Source organism: Panthera uncia, chromosome F1, assembly GCF_023721935.1.
Source record: "Panthera uncia isolate 11264 chromosome F1, Puncia_PCG_1.0, whole genome shotgun sequence".
NCBI classification, from domain to species: domain Eukaryota; kingdom Metazoa; phylum Chordata; class Mammalia; order Carnivora; family Felidae; genus Panthera; species Panthera uncia.
In genome coordinates, this window is record NC_064813.1 from 34,589,215 (window position 1) to 34,597,813 (window position 8,599).

Below are 8,599 nucleotides of genomic sequence, written 5' to 3' on the forward strand. Positions count from 1 at the left end.
GTAGATCAAACAAGTTTGGGAAATGCTGGTTAAAGAATAAACAAGTTCTTTTGCGTAGGACTTTTTGGAGCCTCTAATCCACTAAGATGCATGGCAAATAGCCGTGGGGTGTGGGGACATGATGAGTGTTTTGCCAGTGTTTTGGACTATTGTGTCTTGGTGAAGCAATCTCACTGGACCGGGATCCTCAGATCACTTACTGCTTGGGGAAGTTGGATGCACTAAGGCAGGGGTCAGCACCCCTTTTCTGTAAAGGGCACGATAGGAAACTCTTTAGACTCTGTAGGACACACAGCGTCTGTTGCAACACCACAGTTCTGCTGTTGTAGCACTGAAACAATGACTCCGACAGTGTGCCAACAACATTTTATTTACAGAGATAGGTGGCAAGCTGCATCTGACTCCGGAGCCACGATTTGCCAAGCCCTGAACTAGCACACAAGACTCCGATGTGAGGGATCAGACCCTCATCCTTCCTCAAAAGCTGCCCTTGCCACGCTGCTCAGGAACCTCTCCTTTCTCCGAATCCCTGTAACACTTTCTGCTTGGGGTTCAGCAGTCGGGGCACCCGGCCTGACTGCCCCATCTTGGGGAAAGAGGGGACCGGCTCGGCAAGGGTGTTGGCCGAGTGGCTGGAGTCGGGAGCGGCTTCTAGAAGTAGGACCAGGTGCATCAGGGAAAGCTGAGGTCCACCGGCAGGGGACGAGCTAGTGCAAGTTCAAAGGGTCAGAGCAGAGCCAAGATTAGAGTCTCAGGGCCTACTGTTCGGAGCCGGGCAGAGATAAGATCTGAGGGAAATTCTCACCTGGAAGGAAATGGGGGAGCCCCATGTCTTTACAGCTCTTCTTTATCGGCTACCTGATAACCTGGTGTGACGCGGGAGTAAGACAGACAGAGCAGGCGGGCTCTACCACTCGGTATTGTCCGTGATTTGTTTTTCCTCTTCCATCCCCCGTTAGCACGATACATCACTGGGATGCGAGGCAGGGAAACATCCATCACTAGGCTGGAATCAAGGAAGTCTCTCTCTTTTTTTTTTTTTGTTTCTTCTTCATGGAAATTTCTAATCCAAGATACAGGTGATGAGGGAGCCTAAGGCAAGCTGACAGGCCGCAAACACTGCCCCCCACCCCCACCCCCGCCCCCCACCCAGGTGGGATATGTGTGATATTTCCCAGGCACTCCTGACTGCCTAAAAACAAAGGAAAGGGAAAAAACAAATGGTTAACTGATAGAGATCATAGTCCTGCTGGACCTAAGTCTCCATCACCCCTCCATAGTGATGTGGGAAACAAAGGCAGGAGGAGACCGGGATAGAACTTAATTTCCTTATAACCTGCAGCCCATTGGCAAATGCTTGAGGCCGGCAGAGTAAACTGTTTTTCTAGGAACTCCTAACTGTCTTAGTGCTAATGCTTTGCTAGAGGGAATAACAACCCTAGCCTGACGAGAACCAGGCCTCCAGTCCTGTGAGTCTTCTTTAGCTTGTGAAAATCTCACTGGAAACTTCCCCTGGACTTTACCTCTCCCAACTGCATAGCATAGAAGCCAGTCTCTCCTCATGGTCCCAGGGCAGCTCTTCCTGCCCACGGGTCCTGTCCCTGTGCTTCAATAAAATCACCTTTTTGCACTAAAGATGTCTTCAAGAATTCTTTCTTGGTCGTCGGCTCCGGACCCCACGCACCCCGCTATCGCCCCAAAAACCTCATCACAGGCAAGCACTGACTTTCCTACGATCGAGCAGATTCTCCCCGTGAGGGCACAAGTCTTAACACTGCTGCTCCTTCCCTAGTATCTCTGCACAGAAGGGGCTACCCTCAGCTTCCACCTCGCATCTGATACCACATTTCTGTAAGGCAGGTATGATGATTCACATTTTACAGATGTGAAAGCTGAAGGCAGAGGAAGTAAGTAGTTACGCTCCTCGGGAAAGGGCAAGCCGGGAACTGGACACAAAGCAGTCTATCTCCAGGCTTAAATCCTTGATCGGTGCACCACACTGCCTTGCTCGACACTTAGATTTATGGCCTGGCATCCGATCAGGTCCTTTCCTGTTTAATATTCTAGAACCTTCCTTGTTTTCCTCTGGGAGGCCCAGTGTATAGAAGTTTTTATAACCATTTCCAGTAATCTGTTTTCTTTGGTCACCCAGCTGGCTTACTCCTGTCCTGGCTAAGTGAAGTATAAAAGTTCAGGGAGCTGGAAATGAGCGCTAAAAATTCAGTCGCTGCCCAGAGGTCCGTGCTGGCATTGTACAAACAGAGCTCAGATCTTCAATTAGCTGTGGGGATGTCCGTCCGTCTCAGGTAACCCAGGGCAAATGCTCGACCCCCAGCCAACTTGTCGCCGTTCTCCTCTAAGACTCTGGGGGTTTCTTCCTCTCCTCCAGCAGCCAGTGTGGTCTCGGACAGACAGAATCAGCTTACTGACAGCATCAGTCAGACACAAAGAGGAAGGTATTTCCACGGAAAAACCTGTAAAGCACTTAAGGCAAGTAAACATGAGTTGTGTGGTTATTTTCCACTGGTACAGATATTCCAGGGCTAAGAGCCTGACAAGACGGGTGGAGATGGAGATTCTACTCAAAAGGAAACAGACCCTCTGGCGGGGTCCAGCCACCACCAAACTCTCCACTTCCCCCTAAAGGATGCGGCTTGGGTTGCAGGCACCAGCCCTCCCTGGCCCCCCCTTCACTGTCAGCAGGAGGACGAGCCATCACCCCACTACCCACTCTCCAAGGGGCCAACTGAAACCCAGAAGGGCAGCAGAGAGGCAGGAGAGATCACTGTGCCACACTTCCAGAGGCAGGTAGAAATCATGAACACCGAGGCTCCAGGCCAGTAGGCCACTCTTTGCCCCCTGGCCCCATTTTGTTGAGGATGTACATTCCCTGGTTAGCTTCTGGAGTCTTCTGTGTTCTGCCTTTTCCGATCTCTGGCTGAGTTCCCGAGTTTTGCTTGTTTGCTGCCTTGATCTAGGTCTCCCAGTTCAGCTCTGAGAGGAGAAGGTCAAACAAGGGCCACATCTTTCCCTAATTTCACTAATTCCTGGCTCCCTAACCTGAGTCTCTTAGCTGGGAGGAGGAGAGCCAGGACCGCCGTGGCCCAAGCATTTTCTGATTCCCCCCATGAGTGCAGATGTCGTACTTTTCCCCAGACAAGAGTTCAGGGAAAGGGCACCAGGGAGTTTGCTTTCTTAGGGCCCGGCATGGGAAGTGCAGACGGGTTTGTGAATGCACTTGGCCTCAACTCTCCATTTTGCCAGCACACCGCTCCACCCGTGCAGTGCAGCCCGCTAAAAATTAATTACGGTATACATCACCAGAAAGAAGCGATTATACAGCCTCGCGCAGTTGGGAATGCAGAGGCTCAGATGGGCATGGGCTGCCGGGGATCACAGGGGATATTTTTCCGGTGGCAGTCTGACAGGCAAACCTTGGGCTGAAGGCCAGGCCAGACCAGGAACAAGGAAACGACAAGTGTTCAGGAGGTTCGGGAGGACCCCAGTGGCTTATGAGAGGGGCTGGGCCCTGTTACCTGACACTCTACCTGTTGACTTTGGATATCTACTCTAAAAATCTTCCTCCTTCCGCCTCTCCCTGACCAGGGTATGGAGGTGGGAGAAGGCGAGAGAGTGGTTTGGTACCTTCAGAAAAGGTTTGCTCCTTTGTTCCTGCCTCTCAGAACCAGAGAAGAAAAGTCTCTGGGGCCCTGGGATCGGCCGGCGGAAACTCAGAGAGCCTCTGGACCAAGGCCAACTTTCCAGTCTAGCTTCACTATTCCTTCCTTGTTCCTCACAACAGGCTCCTCAGAGCAAGACGCAGCCGGTCTCGGGGGGCTCCCACCACAGCTCCTGCCTTCATTATTCCACCACCCAAATGACGAAGATGCCCCAGCCCAGAAGCCCCTGAGGAAATGTTGTTTTTCACTCTCTGATTGGGGGTGAACAGAACTAGGAAAACAGGTGAGGGATCAGACACCTGGGCAATGACAAGGCGAGGCAGGTAATGAGGGAGAAGGAGGTGGCCCAGTGAGTTCACGGAGAACAAAGAGGAGCTCTGAGGCTCTCATGGGTCCATGTGGCCAGTAAGCCGCCCTCTCCAACACTCTCCGGTGACCAGAACTTCTTTCCCACCCTCCTTGCGTCCACTACCTGGCCTGCCTCCTTAAGTTTGTTCTTGGCATTGGCACGATGCTGCCAGTCACAGATGTCATGCTCCGCGCTTCTTAAGAAGGACCTGGGGAGCTCCTATGAAATCACCCCACAGCCAGGCAGATTTGGAGCGTTTCTAGCTTATTCCCCCCCGCTACTTACTCCCTAACAGGGAGGCTCACCTGTGAAAAGGCTCAGGCCTCCAAACAAATTAAGGACTCAGAAACTCACCCCAGGTGGGGGTGAGCTCCCCCCACCTGAGCTCAGCCAACTGGACTATTGCAGTCCCTACTTTCTTGGTGGGATTCCAGGCAGTGGCCACACTAGGGACCACCTTCCCAGCCAGCAGCACTCAGCTGGGCACCAAGGACAATAGTCCCCAACCCATGGCCTCTCTCCAGCCCAGGGCAGGGAGAGTACACGCTGTATCCCTGCCAAGGCAGGACAGCTAGGGTCAGGAAATATAGAGTGTTACCCCCTGATGGCGAGGGTAGGGCTGCTAGAACATAATGATCCCAAATAGTAACTATCCTTTCAAAAAATGGGAGAGAAGGGATTGATATTTAGTTCGGTAGATTTGCTGTCACAATTCTGTTTTCTCCTGATCGACACTCAACTGACCATATTATTGGTTTGCAGAGGAATGTTGGATTTCAGGGCTGGCTGACCTGGGAGTAAACATCGACTCCAGGCTGGGGTTAACCATTGACTCAGACAAAGATCTGCAAAGGGGAGCAGAGAGCTGGCGGTAAACAGCAGCGATAGGCTGTTTCATCTGTCCGCTCTTATCTCACCGGTCTGGCAAAATCGGCATTCATAAGCACCATCCGCAGCGGCCAGGAGTGCAGAAGGGCAGGGGAAGTCTGGGGAAGGATGCAATGGCTTAGGCCTCCCCCTCTCCATGGGTGGCTTCCCAGGGTCTCGGAGCATCCACCCAAGGATTCAGGGTTGAAGCTGTGTACTTGGTCCTCTCCAATCTTCCCTGAATCAGTTGAAGATGCAAATCGAAGTCCATTGCAGCCCGTGGAAACACGATTCAAAAGATCCATCTGGGGAGTGAAGGCTTTGGGAAGTGGAGGAAACTTCCCAATGCTGGAAGACCTTGGTTCCTGACCCACCTATGCCATTAGGTGTGAAGTCGGGCAAGTCATTCCACTTCTCTGCCCTTGGGTGCTCGTTGATCAGTGGGGAATCTCTCTTTGTTCTGAAAGCCCATGCTGTCCCATTCATCTGAAGCTGAATCATAAGCACCTGTTAGAAGCCAGTCACTGCCCACATTATACTTGGTATTTGTCACAAACACACAGTGTAAGTATAATTAGCTCCATTTGATAAATGAGAAAACTGAGGTCCAGAGACCCTAAGTAACTTGTCAAGGGTCCCCTGGACCAACAGGTGGCAGGGCTTGGATGTGAACCCCAGACATTCTGGGTTTGGAGCCTGTGAGCTTTCCCCAGAGCTTTACTGCCTCTCCATGCCGACTACCACCTGGCTGGTGTTGATCCTTGGCAGTGGTGTATGGGATGATAACTCCTCAATTAGACCATATGCCCTTGGGGAACAGAGACACACTCTCCTGATGTTCCCAATCTCCCTGGACCTCACCCAAACTGGTCAGGGGCATAGTAGATGCTTGCAGTAAGGCTGCAAAATGCCCCCCCCCCCCAAAGACGTGTTCACCTGATCCCTGGAATCTGTAAATGTTACCTTATTGGGGAAAAGGGTCTTTGCAGATGTGATTCAGTCCAGATGCTGGAGACGAAGAGATCATCCTGGATTACCCAAATGGACCCTACATGTGGATCACAAGTGTCCTTGTAAGAGAGAACAGAGAAATATTTGCGGGCACACACAGAAGGCAAAATGAGCACAAGGGCCAAAGGGGCATGATGCAGCTACAGACCAAAGAATGTCCAGGAACCCGGCAGCAACCAGAAGCCAGGAAAGGGGGGGGGAACAGATTCTCCCCTAGAGCCTCCAGAGGGAGCGTGGCTCTGTCCACTCCTGATTCAGACTTTTGGCCTCCAGAACTGAGAACACGTTGTGGTTGTTTTAAGCCACCACAGTTATGGCAGTGTTACAATAGCCACAGGAATCAAATGCAGTGCTCCCTCAAAACACAGAATCCGAGGACTAGAAGTTTTGGAAACCACACGGCCCAGCCCTCCCATTTAACAGAAGGAACACCTGCAGCCCTAAAGGAGGAAGCGATTTGGCAAAGGTCACTCAATAAGTTAGAAGCAGGGCCGGAACCAGGACACGTACGTGTGTTCTGAGACCAGTTCCTGCTGAGTCCCAGGGGCGTGAAAGTCAAATAAGAAGCTTTAGTTCTTCTTATTAGTATATTTTTCTCTTATTAGTCTCTTAAGAGGGAGGGGGGAACTTTATTATTTTTTTTAATTTTTTTAAATATATGAAACTGATGGTCAAATTGGTTTCCATACAACACCCAGTGCTCATCGCAAAAGATGCCCTCTTCAATACCCATCCCCCATCCCCCCCTCCCTCCCACCTCCCATCAGCCCTCAGTTTGTTCTCATTTTTTAAGTCTCTTATGCTTTGGCTCTCTTCCACTCTAACCTCTCTCTCTTTTTTTTTTTTTTTTTTGGGGGAGGGGGTAACTTTAAAGTAGATGCCGTGATGTAAGTTTTGAAAGGTATGATTATTGCTGTCATCATTGTTATTATTGAGTGATGGGCAGTCCCTCCGCCTTCGGGACTCGGAGGCAGGAGCTATGCTTTAGGGCCACTGAGCTCCCGATGGGGAAGCCACAGTGAGAGAGGGGAAGTTAGGTGGCTCCGAACACACCGCTAACATGTGGCTGAGCCCAAACTAGGACGCAGGGTTTTGACTTTCTGGCTCTTCCCTGGGTTCTGCTTGTCGTTTTCCCTTTCCCCTAAGCTGGATCAGTAGGCCAGGTGGGCTGTGTGTGTGTGTGTGTGTGTGCGCGCGCCTGACACGATCTGCTAAGACGGTTTTGGGGACTTTTGGGAGCACACACCAGGACACAACCTAGGAAATTCTCCCCAGTATAGAATAAGGAAACTGGGTGGGAGATCTGGGGCCACGGAGGCAGCCTGAGAAGCAACCGTTTTAGGGGTGTTTTTCCCTCCCTCCCTGCAAGCCTACATTTATCAAGTTTCCGTCCTAGTATTCAGTGGGCTCCCCTTAACCCCCACTCCAGCTCAAACAACTAGACCCAAGATATGCCCTGCTTTGGGGGAAGTGAGTTAATGAGAAACAAGAAAACAAAAGCCTACAAATATCTGATGATTGAATCAGAAAGGAGAGAGGCATAAGATGGCAAAGGTTTGAAAGGAGCTGTAATCTGGCAGAAGCAGGCTTGTCCTATCCCTGTCCCCACACTATCTCCATCTTCCCTCACATCCTCCCACTGATAGCGACCCTGGACCCGGGGAGGAGAAAGATTGCATAGCTATTGGGGTACCTGTGTGCCCTCCCACCCGCTACCGGGGGCGGGGGGGGTGGGCGCTTATTCACAGGTTGCAGCTGGGGAGAGGAGATGGACAGCGATGGAGATATCCAGAACAGGCTGGAGGTGCCAGAGCCCGGGGGAACTGCACCTTGCTTGTCCTGTATAGAACTTCGGTGGTCTGCAGTCTTGCCAGAATTCACTGCAACTCTGGCTACATGGGAGCAGTGGGGCGCAGAAGGCTACAAGGGGCTTAGGGGAGAATGAGGCTCTGCTTCACGGGATCTCCCAAAGGCCTCAGGAGGCTCATGATGAGCCCAACTCGCCCTGCGTCCACAGGAAAGGCAAGGAAGGGCCGAGAGGTCGCAGGGGTCCTACCCGAAGGAGCCCAGAGGTAGGGACAAGGGGAGCACAGAGTGGACCACAGATGTCTCAGGATGAGCGGGGATAAAGGCCACAGATCCTCAGTACCAGGTACATTTCAGAAGACAGGGCTCTCTCCTTCCCAGCATGAGGCCAACGCACAACCACAACAAAGCAAGACCAAAATAATAGGGCCTTCCTTCTATTGCCTCGACAGTAACCTTGACATAAGCCGCCCCCTTGCCCGTGCCCACTTAGCCCAGACTTCACACAAAACCAGAGGAGAGAAGGGAGACAAAAAAGGAAAGTAAATCCAGAATGAGATTGAGTTTTAAATCGAGAGTGAAGTGACAGAGAGATCACTGAATCGAACCCAGTTTGCCTGGAAACGACTAGGTGATTTTTTTTTCTTACATTAGTCAGATTGTAGGTTTGGGGTCAGAAATGAAGCTCCATGCTAGAAAATACCGTTTCTTTTGTGGCCATTCAACTCCTTGGTTGCCAGTTCATGTTCACTCGTGAGTAAGTGGTTAGCTAACATAAGACCCGGGGCTCTAACTGCCGTGTGTTTTTACCGGGACTCTATTTCTCTTTTTCTCCTTCCCCTTCTGGGGTTTGCTCTGCAGGACGCTGTAGGGAGAGCCTGGGTCA